The 25,389-nt window shown below is 52.6% G+C and overlaps 3 long non-coding RNA genes across 3 annotated transcripts; 2 read left to right on the top strand and 1 right to left on the bottom strand.

The window, feature by feature from the left end:
• Positions 1 to 4: 4 nt before the first annotated feature.
• Positions 5 to 21,514, bottom strand: LOC144737906 (uncharacterized). The gene is made up of 5 exons (XR_013589105.1): positions 21,404 to 21,514; positions 13,461 to 13,688; positions 6,798 to 6,945; positions 1,703 to 1,814; positions 5 to 97 (listed from the first exon to the last, which is right to left on the bottom strand). It is a non-coding gene; the product is annotated as an uncharacterized LOC144737906 (long non-coding RNA).
• On the top strand, positions 7,088 to 11,198 carry LOC144737907 (uncharacterized). The gene is made up of 3 exons (XR_013589106.1): positions 7,088 to 7,157; positions 8,505 to 8,571; positions 10,550 to 11,198. It is a non-coding gene; the product is annotated as an uncharacterized LOC144737907 (long non-coding RNA).
• A 137-nt stretch (positions 21,515 to 21,651) lies between the features above and the next one.
• LOC144737898 (uncharacterized) lies at positions 21,652 to 24,282 on the top strand. Its single transcript, XR_013589102.1, has 3 exons — positions 21,652 to 21,726; positions 23,054 to 23,120; positions 23,969 to 24,282. It is a non-coding gene; the product is annotated as an uncharacterized LOC144737898 (long non-coding RNA).
• Positions 24,283 to 25,389: the final 1,107 nt, after the last annotated feature.

Below are 25,389 nucleotides of genomic sequence, written 5' to 3'. Positions count from 1 at the left end.
TGATACGTGGCCCAGGCACGTGAAGCCGTTCGACGGGTTGAGCTGGTACACTGTGACATCACGGTCAGCTCCACTGCCTCTGTCGTTCCACACCTCGCTGCAGGGCAACGTGGGAGGTGAGGAGGAGGATAGCCAACGGCATAAACGATGGTAAGATGGTCAGTCAATCGATCGATCAATTGTCAGTCAATCGATCAACCTTGATCAATAAAATAACTTCCACACAGCGTTACACAGCCGATGAAAAGGTAATGCAGCTCGACTGATTCGGAGTGAGAACTCTGCTGTAAAATTGGAGCTGGTAAAAATCACACTGGTCAGGTACGGAAACCTCTCCACTCTCTCCACAATTGCCTCGCTAAAGGGGAGTTTGGCAGGTGGAGTGTTTGGTTGCACATATTACCCAGGCAGGTGCTTAGTTTTGAAGCAGTGCTTCAAACGCCTTTGAGTGAGCAGCAATCACTAGATCATCAGCATACATAACATGGTTGACCAATAGGGAGCCATCCCTCAACCCCATCTGGGTATCGAGGAGCCTCCCATTGTATCTGTACCAGATGGATAATCCTCTGGTAACACCGTGGAGGCTTCTACGAAAGTGGTTTTAAATAATGTAGAAGCCAAAGAACATACCTGCTGCACCCAAGATGAACAGGGAATGGCTCTGACTGCCGGCCGCATAGCTTTACCCTAATGATTATTGGTGAGGTGCTGCAAATCGTTTTTTTACGAATAAAATCGTGATTGTGATCGCGACTCCATCTCCTCAGCAACCCATGACCAACACTCATCCTTGCATTGCCACATGGCTCTCCGAACCTTCGAGCGAAGCTCGCGGTAAGCCTCCTAATTCTCTGATGTCTAGCAGCCTACTACCATTATTATTGAGCTTATCTCACCCAGCCCAAGTCACCCAACAGGATTGACTATCGCGAGGAGTCACTTTAGCTAGCACCTGTGACAGGAGGTAAAAAAGGGATCTCACTCATCGGCCTTGCCTGCATCCCTCCACTGAAGTTCATCTTCGTTGTAGGCATAAACAACAACCACCAACATTTCTCGCCTCCGGATGATCGGGAGGCGAGAAACACACACAAAACCACACAGTAGTCTGGGGCTTACAGCGTCCTACAGCTCATCACCATGCCCCGTTCATTATTTTGTCATAAGAAAGAGCCACTCTCTGTTATTTGGCAGACTCCTGCCAGAGTCAGTCCAAGGAGCCTCCTGAATACCGCAGATATCCAGGGGGTACCAGTCTAACTCCCAAGAGAGGAGTGGCTTTCGGATATTCCACATGGCCACTTGCGGTAGCTTTTTGCCATTTCTGAAGGAACCCCGAGGGTACAAAATCAGTCTCCTAGTTCTGCCAAATGGGATTTGGCCAGGGGATGATGTCATAGGCGCCTGTCCCCTAGGGCCTCAGGAACATGCACAGTTCGATATTTTATACGTGTTTTTTTAATGGTAATTAAATCGAAAGGGGAGGGATTACCAACCCCTCACACCCATCCTGAGCCTGTGTTTGCCACTGTGATGGCTACGAGCGACATGAGGGGAAGAGTCGATTGTAATTGACCTTACGCCAATGGCATTGCTCACCACAGCGTTACCGTCTGGCACCACCATGGAGGTAGTGCGTTGTTTTGCCAACCCAATGACATACACACATACAGACACAAACAGACTCACACAGACTCACGTGACGCTGATGGGAGCTCGTACCAGCGAGTTCCCAGAGTCCCTCACTAGAATACTCGCGGACTTTGGTTGGTCATGCAGAGTAACCATGCCGTCTCCCAGCGGATAGAAGCCTGGGATAGCGAGAGACCCACGGAGTCCCACAGACATTATGATTATTATTACCAAGGCATGTTCATCATGGGACCTTTTTGCCAGCATCAAAGTATGAAAAATAAGAAGAGGGATTACCCTTTCTGGCACTAAAACCGGAGGTGTTAAGATGCTTGAACACCAAATAGATGTAATATGAAGAGATGCACTTGGGGGGTAACTGGGCTATAGTGATAGGCTCTGCCGGCCTCAGCCCGCAGCCAATGGGATGTCGAGCCAGGGGCGTAGCCTGTGGCTGCATGGCAACATCTGGAAGGCTCCAGGGGGCGAGGCTGATGATTGGCTGAGTGGTATCACGTGGGCCAGGTGTTATAAGGGGTGGAGAGAGACAGCTCCGGGTCAGTGTGGAGAAGGGCTGAGGAGGAACCACGTTTGTGTCACCGGCACGCCAGCGACCACGTGATGGTGTGTGTCTCCGACACAGACTCACGTGACACACACCATCAACCAGCAGTGTGGGGAAGGGAGGCAGCGAGCGGACGCCACGCTCGGGGAACGGAATAACGGGGAAAAGAGGAACCCAGCGTGTGAGGGAGCTGTGAATGAGGAACGAATAAAGAAAAGACAAAAGACACAGTCTCGTCTGGAGCGAATTTATTACATTGGTGTCAGAAGTGACTTTTGAGACCGCTTGGGCCAAGAACAACGATGTCCAGCCACCTCAAGAAGAAGAACCCACCGGATCCGCCGTCGGACGACGATGATGACTCCCTCGACCAGAGCTTGCTGCATCAGGGGGCGACAGCCCCGCTGGTGGCAACCGCTGCTGCGTCGGGCGCCGCGCTGCGCGGAGAGGCCGGCGTGGATGCGACTCCGGCTGCGGACGAGGGTTGGCGGCGGGTGGCGGAGCAGATTGAATCTCTCCGCACGGTGCAGCGTCGTCTGCTGCCCCGGGACGGCCTCGGGATGTGGTGCCGAGTGCGGACGACCAGGGCCTCCCTCGGGGGGTCTCGGAGGAGATGGCCGCCATTACGCCCGCCGCGTGGAGTGAGCCCGCCATCTTGGGCGTGGTCGCAGCAGTGCTGCCTGCGGCCGCCATTTCAGTGGTGCCGCGTGCCGCGCGGGTGGCAGGAGCGGGCACGCCCAGAGATGACGACGGTGGACGCAGCCATCGCCTTCCCAACATTAAGGAATTTGTTGCCGGTGGTGACTGGAGCGCCTTTACTTGGCGGTTTGAGTCCGCTTTTCGATCGGTGCGGTGGACGGAGGCCGAGGCGTTGGACGCTTTGCCCACACTGCTGGACGACGTGTCGTTGGCGGTGTTCGCTGAGATGGCAGAGGTTTACGAGCCGCCGTCAGCCGCTCATAGGAAATTTATGCAGCGGCGTCAGGGCCCCGAAGAAACGCCTCGGGGGAGTATCGCGGTGCGCTGTTGGCGCTCGCGATGACCGCCTACCCCGATTCCTCCGCCGACCTCTCATCCTTACGAGGATGGTCGAACTGTCGCAAGAAATGGGCATCTCGCTGCCTGTGTGCGGCCATAGGCCGCTGACGTCCCGCTGGGCGGCTCGGTGTTTGGACGCCAAGTTCAAATTGCGCCGTTGGGAGCAGATGGCTGTGTGGACAGGGGACCCGGACAAGGACGGTGAACCGCTGGGATGGGCCCCGTCTCGTGTCGTTCACGTTCCGGACAGGTCCAGCGACGACGACTTGGCGGCCACCGCTCCTCGCTGGGTACCGCAGCGCCTGCCAGGGTTGCGACACGACAGTGCCGGGATGCCACGGGCCGGTGCCAACGCGGCCGGCCGTTGGGCGGCCGCGACGTGCTTCAAGTGTGGCCACTTGGGCCACGTCGCTCGAGATTGTCGGCGCCGTTCCGGTCCTCCGCTGCCTCCGTCGACTCTCCCTCCATCCTCTCCCCCGGAAGCAGATCGCCATTCTGCTCGGGCAAGTCGGCATGCATCAGACACCCGATATATCTCGACACCTCATGCATCCCTTCATACCGCGGGGGGCCTATCTGATGATAATTGTGGACACGTAGATTCGGCACCGCGCACTATTACCCAGTGGAAGAAATTGGCTCGGCGGGTGGTCGCGGCTGCGTCGGGGTCTTCTACGGTGCCGGGCACCATTCAAGAGGTGGACGTTCGTATTTTGGTAGACACCGGAGCGTTGGCCACCATCATTTCCGATGTTATTTTTCACCTGCTGTCCATTCCTGCTGCGCGGGTTCAGCCGGCTTTTGACGCATGTATCACCGCGAATGGGGGTAGCATGGGTATCATTGGGCCGGTGGAGGTCCATATTGCCATAGGGAACATTACCGCATCAGGTTCGGTCCTTATCTCGTGGTCATTGGCGGTTCCCTGTCTGTTGGGCACCGATTTTCTTCGTCGGATGCCTGTTACGATCCTTGTGGATCAGGGCTATTTAGAAATGCCTGAAGGACGTAAACTGTGGTTCCTACTGTCCCTGTTGGGCCGCCCACCTCCAGAACCCGCCGTTCACGCGCTTGCTGATGTTGCGGTAGAGATCCCTCCTGGTACGCAGATGCTCATCCCATTGCGTTACCATAAATGGCTGGAGGTTGCGGATGGGATGGCGGGTGTTTTGCTATCCCCATCAAATTTCTTGGCTAAGGCTTTCTCTCTTGTCGCGGCTCAAACCATTGTTTGGGCCAGACAAGCCCCATTCACTCACCCACCCACTCACCCACCCACCCACTCACTCACCCACCCACCCACCCACCCACTCACTCACCCACCCACCCACTCACTCACCCACCCACCCACTCACTCACCCACCCACCCACTCACTCACCCACCCACCCACTCACTCACTCACCCACCCACCCACTCACCCACCCACCCACCCACCCACCCACTCACTCACTCACTCACCCACCCACCCACCCACCTCACCCACCCACTCACCCACCCACCCACCCACTCACTCACTCACCCACTCACCCACCTACTCACCCACTCACCCACCTACTCACCCACCCACCCACCCACCCACTCACTCACTCACCCACTCACTCACCCACTCACCCAATCACTCACTCACTCACTCACTCACTCACTCACCCACCCACCCACTCACCCACCCACTCACTCACCCACCCACCCACCCACCCACTCACCCACCCACCCACTCACTCACTCACCCACCCACTCACTCACCCACCCACCCACTCACCCACTCAATCAATCACTCAATCAATCAATCAATCACTCACCCATTCACTCACTCACTCACCCACCCACTCACCCACTCACTCACCCACCAACTCACTCACCCACCCACTCACTCACTCACCCACCCACCCACTTATTCACCCACCCACCCACTTATTCACCCACCCACCCACTCACCCACCCACCCACTCACCCACCCACTCACCCACCCACCCACCCACCCACCCACCCACTCACCCACCCACCCACCCACCCACCCACTCACCCACCTATCCACCCACCCACCCACTCACTCACTCACTCACCCACCCACTCACCCACTCACCCACCCACTCATTCACCCACTCACCCACCCACTCACCCACTCACCCACCCACTCACCCACCCACTCACCCACCCACTCACCCACCCACTCAATCACTCACCCACTCACTCACCCACTCACTCACCCACTCACTCACCCACTCACTCACCCACACACTCTCTCACCCACTCACTCACTCAATCAATCACTCACCCACTCACCCACTAACTCACTCACTCACCCACCCACTCACCCACCCACCCACCCACCCACTCACTCACTCACTCACTCACTCACCCACCCACCCACCCACCCACCCACTGACTCACTCACACACCCACTCACTCACCCACCCACCCACTCACCCACCCACCCACTCACCCACTCACCCACTCACCCACCCACTCACTCACCCACCCACTCACTCACCCACCTACTCACCCACCCACTCACTCACTCACTCACCCACTCAATCAATCACTCAATCAATCAATCACTCAATCAATCACTCACCCACTCACCCACTCACTCACTCACCCACTCACTCCAGCAGCTGCTCCAGCAGACCCACCTCTCACTCTGCCCCCCCCCCCCCTCTCTGTGTCTGTGTTGTCTCTCTCTGCTTGTGTGTCTGTCTGTGTGTCTCCGTGTCTGTGTTTTGTCTATCTCTCAAATTTAGTTCTACCTGATGACGGTTGCTTGTGTTGCAATCGCAACGTCGTACTCTATTATTTAATTTATTTTCTTTCTACGTGACTTTACAGAAAGAACCAGAGAGTAATTCCTGCAGTCACCAAAGCTTCAAATCAAGTTATAACCACAAACACCACAACCGCACATATAACCACAACCTACTCAACCACAATTATAACCACAACCAAAAACACCAAAGGCACCACAACCAGAGCAACCACAATTACAACCAACACTACAACCACCTATACAACCAAAACTAAAGCCAAGATTATAACCGCAACCAGAACAACAACCACCATAACTAAACAACGAAAACATTGATGCAGATACTACACAACCACTGCATAAAGGGTCTTTATCCCTCTGTGGGTGGGTGAGTGGGTAGGTGAATGACTGAGTGTGAAATGGACTCGAACCTGCACCTCTGCATTGCAAGTGCAGTGAGCTGACGCCCCCCGCGTGTGGAGGGGTAAAGTTGTGGGTACACCCACCCCGCTTCAACGGGTCTGGACCAGCGTGGAAGAGTAGACCAAATACCCCACATCGCGGCCTCTAGTGGAGGCCATTTCTGCCACGACAACAAATCCGTCCCTCCAGATACAAAAAAACTAAATTTAACTCATCCCATCAGCCACAATCTGGCAGTGCCTCTCATCATCAGCAGGGCCGCGCTCTGCTTGGAGCAGCGCCGTGAACTCAGCAGGCGCCCAGAACGTAACGGCTGTGAGCCAGGCGCCTCCTCTGCCTCCCCTCTCCACCACCTCCACTGCTGATGTGTCCACACCATGCAAGGTTCTCACCTTCTTCGGGCTGAGTCGATGTAGAGGAGGACCAGCCAGCGAGCCGCCGCTTCAGCAGCTCGCGAGCCACCGATGGTGGCCGCGAGCGGGAATCCAAATCAGCCGCTCGCCACCCACAATGCACAGCGCTGCCTCCACTCGCCCCGGCCTCAGCGGGGAGAGGGGCGGGGAAGAGGGGGCGGGCCGAGGGGGGTGAAGAGGTGGGGCCAGGGGGTGGGCATGGGGGGGAGGCTCGGGTGAGGGGCTCAGGGCTCTACGTCTCGGTGGGCGTGGTCACCTGGTACTGCCCCCTCGTCTCGAGTCACGCGCTTCCCCCTGACAGTTTGTCCGTTAGAGAGGCGGGGAGAAACTCTGGCGAAGGTGAGGAGTGGATCCTAGCTGTGGGTGGGTGGTGCGGTGGTGTGAGTCTGTGTGTGTGGTGTGAGTCTGTGTTTGTGTGAGTCCGTGTGTGTTTGTATCCGTGTGTGAGTCTGTGTGTGTGTGGAGTGGTTAACGCGCTGTCAACACCAGTGACGATTATATGAACCGGTCCTGGGCCTCCCCTAGGTCGACTCAGCCTCAAATGAGTACCTGGTGTGGTGTGTAAATATCGCCACTCGGAGACAAAGGCGTGGTGTTGGCCACCCACGCCCTCGTGTGCTTTTCCGGCCTTCATAGGTGATGCTGGCTAACAGCACTTGCCCCAACAGTTTATTTCAGCTATAAGAGGGATATTTATATTTGTTGTTCGTGGTGGTGTTGTTGGTGGTGTTGATGGTGGTGGTGTTGATGGTGGTGTTGTTGGTGTTGATGGTGGTGTTGATGGTGGTGCTATTGGTGTTGTTGGTGGTGGTGCTGTTGGTGTTGTTGGTGGTGCTGGTGACGGTGTTGATGATGGTGATATTCTTGTTGGTGGTGGTACTGGTGTTGTTGGTGGTGATGTTGATGGTGTTAGTGGTGTTGGTGGTGGTGTCGGTGGTGGTTCCAACGAGCCATCCTGGGTTTAACCTAGCTGGATTGTGTGAGGAGCTCACAAATCCTTGAAGGATCTGGACACATTCCCACCAGTAAGCTCCTCCGGCAGGCAAGGCTGCGTTTGCTGGGTCTTGTAGCCCGCATACCCAAGCAGTTTCTTTTTGGCTGCATAAAGGGGGCTAAACGGCCACGACATGGGCTGTCGAAAATATGGACTGATGCTGTATGGGAGGATGTTGAGTTGAGTAGACTTGTGAAAGACTGGTACCAGCGGTGTAAATAGCATCCTTCACGAGGAAGCTCGTGATAGAGGCTACTGGACAGTTGGAAGCAGACTGCCTCCTACAACAACTGAGGGCAGAGGAGTGACGCTGACGAGTGGCGGATAAAATTCGGTAAGTTGGCACAGTTGGGCATACAGCTGGTGTATCTACCAATCATCTCAGCCAACCTTTGGAACCTGGGTCTGTCCCGTGACGTCTTGTCAGCGAGCCTTCGACACTTCGTGTGGCCTGAAAGTGCACCTGGCCTGGCAAAGGCGCCGTGGTGACATCATCGCTACTAAGTGGCGAATGTCGGTTGTTGTTTTTGTGTTTCGTGTTGTGAGTGATTGGTGATGATGTGAGTCTGTGTTGATGATGTGGGTTCATGGTGTGAGTCCGCATTGTGACTTGACTCGTGTTGAGATGTGGGTGCCGTCACACCCCCTCGACTCTATGTGATCCTCGGCTTCGTCTCCTGCTTCGCACGCAGAGACCTGGACTGCGCGAGAGACGCTGTTAGTTCTGTGCACCCTGCTCTGCAATTGGCCACCATGGAGGTACATGTGGCTCTTCGACTCGTGTGGTGAAGTATTAATGGACGTGTGCTCTCCACTCCGCGTGTGGCTACCTGTCACCTATCCATACACCTAAGTGTGCATCTGCTTGGCTGCCTGAGTGTGTGTGCATCTATCAGAGTATCTCCCCAAGATCCTCTCTGTGTACCTGCCTTTCTACGTTTTAATAATCTACTGTACTTTTATCTATCCACTACTGGATGAAGGCCTCCTTCCTTGAGACCCTGCTACCCCTCACGATCATGCGATGGAATAATCCACCAAGCACCGATTTTGTCGCTCCATCTTTCTAGCAGCCGTCCTCTCAGACGTGTTCCGATACTTGGCTGCACCTCCGTTATTGTTCTAGACCAGGGGTCTGCAACCTTTAAGACATAAAGAGCCACTTGGACCCGTTTCCGAAGGAAAAAATAAACTGGGAGCCGCAAAACCATTGCAACATTTAAAACAAATATAACACTGCATATATTGTTTCTTACCTTATTGCTATATACAGGATCGTGCAGTCAGCTGTCAATCTGAATAAAAAAAGGACTTTTTCACTTAACAATGTAAAATATATTTTTGCAAATTAATAGCTAAATTACCTGGTTAATGGGATTTTTGCTCCTGAACCTCAGTGCACAGTGTCTGCACATCAGGGCTGTAAGACGTCACCTTCATTTTCACACAGGCTTGCAAGCTGTCATCTGTGAGGCGTGATCGATGTTTGTTTTTAATATAGTTCATGTTGGAGAAGACCTGCTCACATACATATGTGGAGCCGAAGATCGACAGGACTCCAAATGCATACTTTTTCATGTTTATATAAGTGTTGGGGATGGCATTCCATGTTTCGAATACAAGTTTGTCCTGTTTGGGAAGGTTTTCAATATCACTCCATTTATGATTCTGAGCCAGAATGGCCTTCTGACGGGCAACATCCTCAAGAGTAGCGGTCAAGCATTTGAACTTGGACACCCATATATCTTTGTCGGCTATATCGGCCAGTTCCATCTCAAGATCAGGTTGACTTACACCTGCAAATGCAGTCATATTCAATAGGGATGGATCGATCGCCAGGGGAGTGACAGGGAAGGATAATGTAGTTTTTTCCTCTCTGAACTCACAGAATCGTTTCCCAAACGAACTTTGTATTGTGGTGATTGCAGACTTGAAATATTCCAAATTTATCGTATCATGACTTTGTTTGAACTCTCTCAAAGAGGGAAAGTGAGACAGTGTACCTCTCTGTAAATCTTTGACAAACACTGTCAACTTGTGCTCGAATGCCAAAACCTCCTCCAGCATGTGCAGGGCTGTGCCTCCTTTCCCCTGAAGGGTTGTATTTAGCGTGTTTAGATGTGCTGTCATGTCTACCATAAAATGTAATTTTTCCAGCCACTCTGGCTGTTCCAGCTCAGCAAAGGTGAGCTCTTTGCTGCCCAGGAAGGTTTTTACTTCTTCCAAACATGTGACAAAGCAACGGCAACGTTATTGCCTGTCACCGGGCGGGCAGTGTGGAGCGGAGCGGCGACCTGTCAGCAGCGGCAACGCCACAGCAGGTGTCACAGTGCGCCTCCTCCCCTCGCTAGCATCCGCCCCGGAGCCGCGGTCAAGGTTCAAAAGAGCCGCATGCGGCTCCGGAGCCGCAGGTTGCCGACCCCTGTTCTAGACCTTCAACCATCGTTGTTCCTCGTGGCCGTGGCATGTCCTGGCCCAGCCCTACTTCTCTTAACAGTTTGAAGGATGCCATTAACCTGCGTGTGTCCTTTAAATACACACGTGTCTCATTGTTAATCCAAGTGTGACATCTGACATTGGCCAAATATCCGAACGCTGAGAACTGACATCTCAGCAGGACCCTCCTGAATGTGGAGCCCAGGATCTCAGAGATCCTGGCTCAGTGCTCGCCGCTTGCACTATCCCCCACATCTTGCTAAAGCCTATGTGGTGGACCTTTGTCTTTGTGTGTGTGTAGATGAGCCAATCTGGAGAGGCGAGGAATAAGGGCGAATTTTGTACCACGTGGAGGGCGCTGTCCTCAGAGGGCACCGCCTCCATCTGCATCAAATCACCGCAAGGTAAGAACAGGAATGAGGGATGTCACAGAGGGCCATGGTGAATGGTGGAACATCACGATGGCCATGTTGCATGGTGGATGTCACAGTGGCCATGATTCATTGAAGATTTCATAGTGGCCATGATGCATGAGTGATATCCAGGTGGCCAAGTTGCATGGGGGACTTCATGTTGGCAGTGTTGTATGGGGGACTTAATGGTAGCCATGTTGCATGGGGGACTGCATGATGGTGGCCCTGTTGCATGGGGATGATTATTTGTGCTCTGGCCCCAGCACATCACACGCTTTCAGATGCGCTTCCGATATTAGGAAGCCACTGGAGCTATACACTTTTAAATCATCTAGATTGAAAACTAATTTCTTGAGAACTTATTTGGGGCATCAAGTCCGATTTAGTTACATTTAATTTGTATCCCAAAGCACCTCCATATTCCGTCACTAAGGCCAGAACGGCGGGGAATGAGGCCTTCGAATTTGGGTGATGAGCAGGCGTCGCCACCCCACGCCAGCAGGGGGCGGCATAAGGGTAGCCGGTTCGTGAAGACCCGGCCCACGTCGCCTGGAACCCCCCTCCCACCTTCTCGGAGCTCCGGACCCCAGCAAGCCTCCCGAGGAAGATGCTGAAGGAAAGCGCTGGTGCGTTCACGGAGGATCGCAGCTTCCCAGGTCCGCGCTGCCAGGGTCACCTTGTAGGGGAAGTGTGGCCACCGAATGGAGAACTTGGCAACTTGTGAGGAGACGGAGCATTGTAGGAGAGGAGCGCAGGGAGGGGGATGGAGGTCAGACGTTGCACGAGAGGAGGCGAGTCACGTCTGAATGCCTACGGGATGGAGGAGAGCACCGGCCTCGCTGAAACCGGGGGCTTCCATGCAAAAGAATCGACGAGATTAAAAAAAAACAAGGAAAAAAATCGAGCGTGTTGTGAGGATTTATAGACAGTGGAGAAGTATCAAGAGGCGTGATTAGGGAGGGTGGCTTGCTACAAGGGGTAGGAGTTGTCCCTTCATCGCGCCTTCTTCTCTCGTGATTAGACTGCTCTTTCTCTCCATCGCGACGCTCAATGTTTACTTTCAGCTGGAACGCTCCGGATCGCTTACACCGGGAATAATTTTGCACTCGCACTCACCAGCATGGTGAAATATGATCAAATGACCCCCATTGTTAACGCGACGTACGGGAGGGGCCTTCATCCGTTGTTGTGCTGAGAATGACTGGAATGGATTTTATTTTTGACGCATGCTGCAGTATCCTGCATTTGGGGAGTGGCGGTGCAGTGATTGGTGGTCTCAAGCTGCATTTCCAAGAGGGTCCTGAGGGCAGGAGCTGAATTGGTCGTCGTGTGTGGCAGGAAACTGGAATGCCCGAACAAAGCCTACGTATATGGAGGGGCTAACACCCAAGGAACTAATTTTATTTTTGTTCATCAGACAGCCCCAAAGACCCACACACACAAAACAGCCAGCAAAAAACATGACTATTAAATGTGTCACCGATAAAGAGATAATAAGTGTCTTGAATCGAGCACGGTTATAGGAATATTGGAAATACAGGGGGTAAAGTTTACGTGTGGCTGTGCGTATATTGTGTCGTGTCGGATGTGTGAGGAATTCCACTTCAGCCTTTGCAGTCTGTCACGAGAATTATGAAATGCTCCACATGACACCCAAGTTTTCAACAAAAGCTGGTAACGAGACAACGACGCACACATCTGCAGCCTGCTCTCTCAAGTGATATAATTTTGCTAAGTTCATTCCGAGCCTACGTTGATCCCCCATTGCGGCGTCTCCCAAGAACTTTAAACAGCCCGCCGAGCCCTCCCAAACACCGTCGTGTTCCGATCGAGCCTGGCGACACGTGGCTCGGCAACGCGAGCCTTCGATTGATAACGGGGCGCAGGAGCTCACTCAGCAGACTCCCTCGCGGCATCGCGGCGATGACTACAGCCTCAAGCTAAACAAGCGCAGAACCTGCAGATCGCTGTGACATGTAAAGATGAAACCGTGGGAGCGCAGTGTGCGTTGTGCACATTTTCCGAGGAGTAGCCCTCGTTTACAGGAAAACATAACTACGTGGAATGCACGTACAGGAAAACATACGTCCGTGTCACTCGACCACTTCGAGCATGCTGTTTAAGGAACTACCCTCCTCACGGTGTGTATTAATTTATAAAAATGTCAGGATAATTTTTCATCTGGTCTTGTGCACGAGTGGTTTAAGTCAAATCCATTGGTGCTAAACTAGTTTTGCGTTGCCAGACGTGACATGTTGCCTCCACCACGAGCAGCTTCCATTTGGGAAAGATGAGTGCACAGACACTCCTGGGCTTAAACACGTTTATGGCCAAGTAATGGCAGTGGTGCCTAAACGCGGAACAAAAACACAACATTAATTTATAATACCGGTCCCTCCTTCATAGCGGGGATAGCCTGGTGGGACAGTGGGTTTTTGGATTATTAGATCAGCTGGTCGTGAGTCTGAGCCTAGCTGGCAAGGTTATAGGGTCATTTGGTGGATCAGTATTTTGGCAGTAAGTTACCAGGTTAGAGTGTTTATTGGATCAGTAGGTCAGCTGGTGATCCGGTGGATAGGCTCGAAGTCAAATGGGTCGATTGATGGGTCAGAGTTTCACCAAGTCGGTGTATTGTATTGGCCTCGGTGTCTTATAGAGTCAGAGGGTGGGCAAGTCGGGTGTCGGGTTCATATATATTGTTGCGAAAGTATTTTATTGGGTCATAGGATGGGGTGGCGAATTATCGGTCTGTAAGTTATTTGGTCAGTGTGTCAGGATGATGTGTGTTGGGTCATTTACTCGGTGGGGGTACCCGTGGGCTGGCGGTCGGGTGGGGGTCGTCCGTCGGGTTGGTGGTTTGGCCGTTCGGTGACCGCGACGTCATCCGGCCATCCGTGCAAGCGTGGGTGGAGCAGCCCGTCGGCGAGACGGCTCTTCTCCTGCTCGTACCTCTGTACCAGCTGCCTGCCGGAGTTGACTAGAGCCTCGGCTCGCACTGCCATCTCCTCCTCGTAGCGCTCGCTCAAGCTGCGGAGAGACACCAGTGCCGGCTTCACAAGCGTGGTGGCACCAGCAGTACCCCGAACCGAGCAGAGCCCGGACTCGACACGCACTTGGGCCGACCGGACCAGGCCCCGACTTTAATAAACAAAACAAAACTAGCTTCGACCCTAACTGCACGATTGGTAATCACGCCACGCGATACGCACCTGATAAAAGCGCCGAGTTGCATGCGTGAGAAGTTATTATTTCCAATCGTTCAATATATTTGACATTTAGGCCCATGGTGGTGATTGGTCAATGTGACACCGGTGCGGCAGGTTGGTTTGCGAGCCACCCCTACCACGCGAGACCGCAGCTAACAGAGCACACAAAACTTAATAAGTTATTACATTTCATCGTTAAACGGAGAATAATTGAGAAACAATACGAATGATAACAAGACCATACAAATTATACGATCCGGAACCGAATAGTGGCCTCGCAATGAGAGTAGTTGAGTTGCTGGGGAGGGAGTGGGGTGGAATGCCGGCCCCTTGTGAACACCACAAGAAGCCGAGGGCAGAATAAAAGCACGATACTGCCGTCGGTAGCGTCAGCGCAACAGACTTCACGACCAAGACCACACCTCATAGGCTGTGATCGACTGCGAAGATTTCATAGCAATTGTTGTCAACAATCATCACTGGCAATAGTTTCCACAGAATGTTCCTGTGGTGCAACCGTAGTGGAGAAACTCGGCCGGCGCTGCTCTCTCCTCGCACACCTCCACACGCACATGAACCCCCACTAAAGACTCACATGCACCCCCACTAAACACGCACACGCACCCCCACTAAACACACACATGCACCCCCACTAAACACGCACACGCACCTCCACTAAACACGCACACGCACCCCCACTAAAAAAGCACATTAACCTCCACTAAACACGTACACGCACCCCCACTAAACACTCACATGCACCCCCACTAAACACGCACATGCACCCCCACTAAACACGCACATGCACCCCCACTAAACACGCACATGCACCCCCACTAAACACACACATGCACCCCCACTAAACACGCACATGCACCCCCACTAAACACGCACATGCACCCCCACTAAACACTCACATGCACCCCCACTAAACACGCACATGCACCCCCACTAAACACTCACATGCACCCCCACTAAACACTCACCCCCACTAAACACTCACATGCACCCCCACTAAACACTCACATGCACCCCCACTAAACACTCACATGCACCCCCACTAAACACACATGCACCCCCACTAAACACTCACATGCACCCCCACTAAACACTCACATGCACCCCCACTAAACACACACATGCACCCCACTAAACACTCACACGCACCTCCACTAAACACGCACATGCACCCCACTAAACACATGCACCCCCCACTAAACACTCACATGCACCCCCACTAAGCACACGCATGCACCCCCACTAAACACACGCACCCCCACTAAACACTCACATGCACCCCCACTAAACACACACATGCACCCCCACTAAACACTCACATGCACCCCCACTAAACACGCACATGCACCCCCACTAAACACGCACATGCACCCCCACTAAACACACGCACCCCCACTAAACACTCACACGCACCCCCACTAAACACACACATGCACCCCCACTAAACACTCACATGCACCCCCACTAAACACTCACATGCACCCCCACTAAACACACACATGCACCCCACTAAACACTCACACGCGCCTCCACTAAACACGCACATGCACCCCACTAAACACATGCACCCCCCACTAAACACTCACATGCACCCCCACTAAGCACACGCATGCACCCCCACTAAACACACGCACCCCCACTAAACACTCACATGCACCCCCACTAAACACACGCACACCTCCACTAAACACTCACATGCACCCCCACCAAACACACGCACACCTCCACTAAACACTCACATGCACCCCCACTAAACACACACATGCACCCCTACTAAACACTCACATGCACCCCCACTAAACACTCACATGCACCCCCACTAAACACTCACATGCACCCCCACTAAACACTCACATGCACCCCCACTAAACACGCACACGCACCCGCACTAAACACTCACATGCACCCCCACTAAACACTCACCCCCACTAAACACGCACATGCACCCCCACTAAACACTCACATGCACCCCCACGAAACACTGACATGCACCCCCACTAAACACTCACACACACCCCCACTAAACACACTCACATGCACCCCCACTAAACACTCACATGCACCCCCACTAAACACACACATGCACCCCCACTAAACACTCACATGCACCCCCACTAAACACATACACGCACCCCCACTAAACAACACACATGGACCCCCACTAAACACTCACATGCACCCCCACTAAACACACGCACACCTCCACTAAACACTCACATGCACCTCCACTAAACACTCACATGCACCTACACTAAACACTCACATGAACCCCCACTAAACACACACACGCCACCCCCACTAAACACTCACACCCCCACTAAACACACACATGCACCCCCACTAAACACACACACGCACCCCCACTAAACACACGCACCCCCACTAAACACTCACATGCACCCCCACTAAACACTCACATGCACCCCCACTAAACACGCACATGCACCCCCACTAAACACACGCACACCTCCACTAAACACTCACGCACACCTCCACTAAACACTCACGCACACCTCCACTAAACACTCACATGCACCTCCACTAAACACTCACATGCACCTCCACTAAACACTCACATGAACCCCCACTAAACACACACACGCCACCCCCACTAAACACTCACACCCCCACTAAACACACACATGCACCCCCACTAAACACACACACGCACCCCCACTAAACACACGCACCCCCACTAAACACTCACATGCACCCCCACTAAACACTCACATGCACCCCCACTAAACACGCACATGCACCCCCACTAAACACACGCACACCTCCACTAAACACTCACGCACACCTCCACTAAACACTCACGCACACCTCCACTAAACACTCACATGCACCTCCACTAAACACTCACATGCACCTCCACAAAACACTCACATGCACCCCCACTAAACACTCACATGCACCCCACTAAACACACGCACACGTTTATTTCAGAATCCGAAAAAGTTCATTCCCCGAGTGAACTCCATTGAGCTGAGACCCGAAGAATTCCACAATCACACTCACTCATCCACAAAGACAAAGACCCCCCCCCCCCCGTATAGCCTTAACAGACTGTTGGGGCAAGTGTTGTTAGCGAGCACCTCTGAATGCCAGCACGGCACACGAGGGGGTGGGTGGTCAGCACCACGCCCGGCCGGGGGTGGGGGACGTTGCGTGAGTGCGCAGAGTCATTAATTAGATCCCGACAGCTGTGAGCGGAGATTTAAAGTGTTACGTGATCGGCGCGGTTCGCTAGTGCAGGCGCGCTTGTTGTGGGGGGCACGCGTGTTGTGGGGGGCACGCGTGTTGTGGGGGGCACGCGTGTTGTGGGGGGCGCACGTGTTGTGGGGGGCACGCGTGTAGTGGGGGGCGCGCGTGTTGTGGGGGCGCGCGTGTTGTGGGGGGCACGCGTGTTATGGGGGGCGCACGTGTTGTGGGGGGCGCACGCGCAATAACCCCCTAGGCGGTGTCTGACAGGCGCTGGTGCGGGGGGGGCGGTCCCCCACCCGATCGGCGGGGGCCCGGGGGGCCCAGCGAGACGCGGCCGAGGAGGGGGCCGGGTGGAGGGGGCGGACTTCGCGCCCCGCCCGCTCGCGGGGAGGGGGCATCAGCCCCCACAGCTGTGTCGGGTGGTGGTGGCGGGGTTAACGACACATTTAGATGTTTACGCGATCTATCCCAAAAGGCCTGTATCATGGACGACATTGGTCGCGAAAGCGTTAAACTCTCAAGACATTCGCCCTCTCACGACCCGGCTCTCGTTATCTCGGTCTGACGTCATCGGCGCCCAACGCCAGTGGGGAGGTGTCCCCCGCTCGTGACGCATTGTAACCACGTGCCTCCGCGTGACGTCACTCCTGCTTCTTTCCTAAACCTTATTTGTGCATAGACACGCCAAAATCTAAAGTATAAACTTCATAGTATCATCAGTATACTAAATATACTCTCCAATAAGCTGAGCTACTAACAGTAAGTAATACATTACAATTCTATGTCGCAAAAAATATAATATGCTTCCAGATAAACTTTTTTCCCTTACATCACACAGGTCTACCTCGTACTATATGCTGCCATAGACAAACCCAACATTAAATTATATACTGTATTACTATACACCACCCTATACCTTAGAATAATACATAGTGTAATATTACACTATGTATTATTCTATTCACCCTACTGTATTTCAAACTGCTGTATATTCACTATACAATTACGATACTATATATTGCCTTATACATTGTATTAAACATTACAATTTTATACTATTTATTATTATACAATCTGCTATACACTATACCATTGACCGTCGAGTGAAAGATACTAAGAGGAAGCAAAATGAAACACCACCATGCTTGGAGCGTATATTTAAGCTGGGTTGGATGGGGGGAAGGGCGCCTTGACAAAATAATTTTCATATCAAGAGGAATTTAGCATAGATGTAGGGGTGTTAGAGAGAGAGCCCGTTATGCATGGCAGCTTAGGGCAAACAAACACAGTGGGCGGGGCTACGTGAGTGCACGGGGAGGTGCTCTCTACGACGTCCGCGCCAGGCACCCCGGGGGGGCCCCACCCCTCAGCGGGGGGTTGGGTATAAAAGGGGATGTATCGGAGGGCTCGGGGTTCTTGTTAAGCTAACCAGTGAAGACTGAAGACGTCTTAGCTAGAGCCCTGGACTCCCCTGGTTCGCCGTCCTTATCAGGGCCGAACAGGACCGAGCCAGCGGCGTGGTCCCGAGATCCAGAGCCGGTGCTCCTGTCAGCACTGGTCTGGGACTCAGGGTACCGGGCCCGACTTCCCAGTGTCGGGCCAGATAGCCTCCCCTAGCCCGTTAGAGGAGGACTAGGAGGCAGGCTAGAAAGTAGCTAGCGCGTGTATCCCCAGCGAGCCGGGTGAGGGGGCCGACACCCCCTCTAGAGTTGTATGCCACAACCGTGCTGTGTGTAATAAACCCGTGTGCCTCCAACTCCGGCGTCCAAGAGTCGTGAACTCTACTACATATTTATGGGAAATGCAGGTATGTGATTAGTACTACTTGTGAAATGCGTAGGAGGTGGACGGGGGGTTTTCAAAGTCATATTATGCCCGTGCATTATACAGGATTAGCAACATCAAAGGGAGGGGATATGGGTAGCATTAATAAAGGGTAGGAATGTTAATAGTATGTAGCTGCAGTAACTAAACAACCACGTAAAAAAGCTAAAGTATAAACTTCATAATATCATCAGTATACTAAATATACTCTCCAATAAGCTGAGCTACTAACAGTAAGTAATACATTACAATTCTATGTCGCAAAAAAATATAATATGCTTCCAGCTAAACTTTTTTCCTTACATCACACAGGCAGCTGTAGACTAACAGTGACATTCACGTAGAGAGAGACACAGCGAGACAGGAGACAGCTGTAGACTAACAGTGATACTCACGTAGAGAGAGACACAGCGAGACAGGCAGCTGGAGACTAACAGTGACACTCACGTAGAGAGAGACACAGCGAGACAGGCAGCTGTAGACTAACAGTGACACTCACGTAGAGAGAGACACAGCGAGACAGGCAGCTGTAGACTAACAGTGACACTACGTAGAGAGAGACACAGCGAGACAGGAGGCAGCTGTAGACTAAAAGTGACACTCACGTAGAGAGAGACACAGCGAGACAGGAGGCAGCTGTAGACTAACAGTGACACTCACGTAGAGAGAGACACAGCGAGACAGGAGGCAGCTGTAGACTAACAGTGACACTCACGAAGTGAGAGGCACATCGAGACAGGAGACAGCTGTAGACTAACAGTGCCACTACGTAGAGAGAGACACAGCGAGACAGGAGGCAGCTGTAGACTAACAGTGACACTCACGAAGTGAGAGGCACAGCGAGACAGGAGACAGCTGTAGACTAACAGTGACACTCACGTAGAGAGAGACACAGCGAGACAGGCAGCTGGAGACTAACAGTGACACTCACGTAGAGAGAGACACAGCGAGGCAGGAGGCAGCTGTAGACTAACAGTGACACTACGTAGAGAGAGAGACAGCGAGACAGGAGGCAGCTGTAGACTAACAGTGACACTATGTAGAGAGAGACACAGCGAGACAGGAGGCAGCTGTAGACTAACAGTGCCTCTCACGTAGAGAGAGACACAGCGAGACACGAGACAGCTGTAGACTAACAGTGACACTCACGTAGAGAGAGACACAGCGAGACAGGAGGCAGCTGTAGACTAACAGTGACACTCACGAAGTGAGAGGCACAGCGAGACAGGAGACAGCTGTAGACTAACAGTGCCACTACGTAGAGAGAGACACAGCGAGACAGGAGGCAGCTGTAGACTAACAGTGACACTCACGAAGTGAGAGGCACAGCGAGACAGGAGACAGCTGTAGACCAACAGTGACACTACGTAGAGAGAGACACAGCGAGACAGGAGACAGCTGTAGACTAACAGTGACACTACGTAGAGAGAGACACAGCGAGGCAGGAGGCAGCTGTAGACTAACAGTGACACTACGTAGAGAGAGAGACAGCGAGACAGGAGGCAGCTGTAGACTAACAGTGACACTCACGTAGAGAGAGACACAGCGAGACAGGAGACAGCTGTAGACTAACAGTGCCTCTCACGTAGAGAGAGACTCAGCGAGACACGAGACAGCTGTAGACTAACAGTGACACTACGTAGAGACACAGCGAGACAGGAGACAGCTGTAGACTAACAGTGACACTCACGTAGAGAGAGACACAGCGAGACAGGAGGCAGCTGTAGACTAACAGTGACACTACGCTCACCGCCATTGAATAGTTAGACTAACAGTGACACTCACGTAGAGAGAGACTCAGCGAGACAGGAGACAGCTGTCTCGACGGTCAATGGTATAGTGTATAGCAGATTGTATAATAATAAATAGTATAAAATTGTAATGTTTAATACAATGTATAAGGCAATATATAGTATCGTAATTGTATAGTGAATATACAGCAGTGTGATATACAGTAGGGTGGATAGAATAATACATAGTGTAATATTACACGATGTATTATTCTAAGGTATAGGGTGGTGTATAGTAATACAGTATATAATTTAATGTTGGGTTTGTCTATGGCAGCATATAGTACGGGGTGAGTGTGAAATGGACTCGAACCTGCACCTCTGCATTGCAAGTGCAGTGAGCTGACGCCCCCCGCGTGTGGAGGGGTAAAGTTGTGGGTACACCCACCTTGCTCCAATGGGTCTGGACCAGCGTGGAAGAGTAGACCAAATACTCCACATCGCGGCCTCTAGTGGAGGCCATTTCTGCCACGACAACAACTCCGTCCCTCCAGATACAAAAAAACTAAATTTAACTCATCCCATCAGCCACAATCTGGCAGTGCCTCTCATCATCAGCAGGGCCGCGCTCTGCTTGGAGCAGCGCCGTGAACTCAGCAGGCGCCCAGAACGTAACGGCTGTGAGCCAGGCGCCTCCTCTGCCTCCCCTCTCCACCACCGCCACTGCTGATGTGTCCACACCGTGCAAGGTTCTCACCTTCTTCGGGCTGAGTCGATGTAGAGGAGGACCAGCCAGCGAGAAGCCGCTTCAGCAGCGACGGTGGCCGCGAGCGGGAATCCAAATCAGCCGCTCGCCACCCACAATGCACAGCGCTGCCTCCACTCGCCCCAGCCTCGGCGGGGGGAGGGGCGGGGGAGAGGGGGCGGGGCGAGGGGGTGGGCATGGGGGGGCTCCGGTGAGGGGCTCAGGGCTCGACGTCTCGGTGGGCGTGGTCACCTGGTACCGCCCCCTCGTCTCGAGTCACGCGCTTCCCCCTGGCAGTTTGTCCGTTAGAGAGACGGGAAGAAACTCTGGCGAAGGTGAGGAGTGGATCCTAGCTGTGGGTGGGTGGTGCGGTGGTGTGAGTCTGTGTTTGTGTGAGTCCGTGTGTGTTTGTATCGTGTGTGAGTCTGTGTGTGTGGAGTGGTTAACGCGCTGCGCTATGAACCCGGTGACCCAGAATTGGATCCCCGTTCAAGGTCAACACCAGTGACGATTATATGAATCGGTCCTGGGCCTCCCCTAGGTCGACTCAGCCTCAAATGAGTACCTGGTGTGGTGTGTAAATATCGCCACTCGGAGACAAAGGCGGCCGGGCGCGGTGTTGGCCACCCACGCCCTCGTGTGCTGTTCCGGCCTTCATAGGTGATGCTGGCTAACAGCACTTGCCCCAACAGTTTATTTCAGCTATAAGGGGGATCTTTATCTTTGATGTTCGTGGTGGTGTTGGTGGTGGTGTTGATGGTGGTGTTGTTGGTGTTGATGGTGGTGGTGGTGGTGTTGTTGTTGGTGGTGGTGACAGTGTTGATGATGGTGATATTCTTGTTGGTGGTGGTACTGGTGTTGTTGGTGGTGATGTTGATGGTGTTAGTGGTGTTGGTGGTGGTGTCGGTGGTGGTTCCAACGATCCATCCTGGGTTTAACCTAGCTGGATTGTGTGAGGAGCTCACAAATCCTTGAAGGATCTGGACACATTCCCACCAGTAAGCTCCTCCGGCAGGCAAGGCTGCGTTGGCTGGGTCTTGTAGCCCGCATACCCAAGCAGTTTCTTTTTGGCCGCATAAAGGGGGCTAAACGGCCACGACATGGGCTGTCGAAAATATGGACTGATGCTGTATGGGAAGATGTTGAGTTGAGTGGACTTGTGAAAGACTGGTACCAGTGGTGTAAATAGCATCCTTCACGAGGAAGCTCGTGAAGGAGGCTACTGGACAGTTGGAGGCAGTCTGCCTCCAACAACAACTGAGGGCAGAGGAGTGACGCTCACAACGAGTGGCGGATAAAATTCGGCAAGTTGGCACAGTTGGGCATACAGCTGGTGTATCTACCAAGCATCTCAGCCAACCTTTGGAACCTGGGTCTGTCCCGTGACGTCTTGTCAGCGAGCCTTCGACACTTCGCGTGGCCTGAAAGTGCACCTGGCCTGGCACAGGCACCGTGGTGACATCATCGCTACTTAGTGGCGAATGTCGGTTGTTGTTTTTGTGTTTCGTGTTGTGAGTGATTGGTGATGATGTGAGTCTGTGTTGATGATGTGGGTTCATGGTGTGAGTCCGCATTGTGACTTGATTCGTGTTGAGATGTGGGTGCCGTCACACCCCCTCGACTCTATGTGATCCTCGGCTTCGTCTCCTGCTTCGCACGCAGAGACCTGGACTGCGCGAGAGACACTGTTAGTTCTGTGCACCCTGCTCTGCAAGTTTCCACCATGGAGGTACGTGTAGCTCTTCGACTCGTGTGGTGAAGTATTAATGGACGTGTGCTCTCCACTCCGCGTGTGGCTACCTGTCACCTATCCATACACCTAAGTGTGCATCTGCTTGGCTGCCTGAGTGTGTGTGCATCTATCAGAGTATCTCCCCAAGATCCTCTCTGTGTACCTGCCTTTCTACGTTTTAATAATCTACTGTACTTTTATCTATCCACTACTGGATAAAGGCCTCCTTCCTTGAGACCCTGCTACCCCTCACGATCCTGCGATGGAATAATCCACCAAGCACCGATTTTGTCGCTCCATCTTTCTGGCAGCCGTCCTCTCAGACGTGTTCTGATACTTGGCTGCACCTCCGTTATTGTTCTAGACCAGGGGTCGGCAACCTACGGCTCCGGAGCCGCATGCGGCTCTTTACGGGCTGCTTCTTGACAATATGTACAGTATGTACTCAGATGCATTGCGGCTCTTGAAGTACTGAATTTTGTACCGAATTGGAAAGAAATGGCTCTTCTTGTTATTTTGGTTGCCGACCCCTGTTCTAGACCATCAACCATCGTTGTTCCTCGTGGCCGTGGCATGTCCTGGCCCAGCCCTACTTCTCTTAACAGTTTGAAGGATGCCATTAACCTGCGTGTGTCCTTTAAATACACACGTGTCTCATTGTTAATCCAAGTGTGACATCTGACATTAGCCAAATATCCGAACGCTGAGAACTGACATCTCAGCAGGACCCTCCTGAATGTGGAGCCCAGGATCTCAAAGATCCTGGCTCAGTGCTCGCCGCTTGCACTATCCCCCACATCTTGCTAAAGCCTATGTGGTGGACCTTTGTCTTTGTGTGTGTGTAGATGAGCCAATCTGGAGAGGCGAGGAATAAGGGCGAATCTTGTACCACGTGGAGGGCACTGTCCTCAGAGGGCACCGCCTCCATCTGCATCAAATCACCGCAAGGTAAGAACAGGAATGAGGGATGTCACAGAGGGCCATGGTGAATGGTGGAACATCACGATGGCCATGTTGCATGGTGGATGTCACAGTGGCTATGATGCATTGAAGATTTCATAGTGGCCATGATGCATGGGTGATATCCAGGTGGCCAAGTTGCATGGGGGACTTCATGTTGGCAGTGTTGTATGGGGGACTTAATGGTAGCCATGTTGCATGGGGGACTGCATCATGGTGGCCATGTTGCATGGAGATGATTATTTGTGCTCTGGCCTCAGCACATCACACGCTTTCAGATGCGCTTCCGATATTAGGAAGCCACTGGAGCGATACACTTTTAAATCATCTAGATTGAAAACTAATTTCTTGAGAACTTATTTGGGGAATTAAGTCCGATTTAGTTACATTTAATTTGTATCCCGAAGCACCTCCATATTCCGTCACTAAGGCCAGAAAGGCGGGGAATGAGGCCTCCGAATTTGGGAGATGAACAGGCGTCGCCACCCCACGCCAGCAGGGGGCGGCATAAGGGTAGCCGGTTCGTGAAGACCCGGCCCACGCCGCCTGGAACAGTGGAGAAGTATCAAGAAGCATGATAAGGGAGGGTGGCTTGCTACAAGGGGTAGGAGTGGTCCCTTCATCGCGCCTTCTTCTCTCGTGATTAGACTGCTCTTTCTCTCCATCGCGACGCTCAATGTTTACTTTCAGCCAGAACGCTCCGGATCGCTACACCGGGAATAATTTTGCACTCGCACTCACCAGCGTGGTGAAATATGATCAAATGACCCCCATTGTTAACGCGACGTATGGGAACGGCCTTCATCCGTTGTTGTGCTGAGAATGACTGGAATGGATTTTATTTTTGACGCATGCTGCAGTATCCTGCATTTGGGGAGTGGCGGTGCAGTGATTGGTGGTCTCAAGCTGCATTTCCAAGAGGGTCCTGAGGGTAGGAGCTGAATTGGTCGTCGTGTGGCAGGAAACTGGAGTGCCCGAACAAAGCCTACGTATATGGAGGGGCTAACACTCAAGGAACTCATTTTATTTTTGTTCATCAGACAGCCCCAAAGACCCACACACACAAAACAGCCAGCAAAAAACATGACTATTAAAGGTGTCACCGATAAAGAGATAATAAGTGTTGTTGTATGTGTTGGAATTATGAAATTTTGATGAAAATAATAAAAATTAATAATTTTCCGAAAAATGCGCAAATCGCATTAATTATGTTAATGTGTGTATTAACATGCATAAATTATGATAATGCGTGTAATGATATGCATAAATTATGATGGTGTGAGGAATCGTATGCATAAACTATGAT

Source organism: Lampetra planeri, chromosome 75, assembly GCF_965212315.1.
Source record: "Lampetra planeri chromosome 75, kcLamPlan1.2.h2, whole genome shotgun sequence".
Taxonomy (NCBI): Eukaryota; Metazoa; Chordata; class Hyperoartia; order Petromyzontiformes; family Petromyzontidae; genus Lampetra; species Lampetra planeri.
Note: the sequence above shows the minus strand (reverse complement) of the source record. Positions and strands in the feature narration are given on the sequence as shown.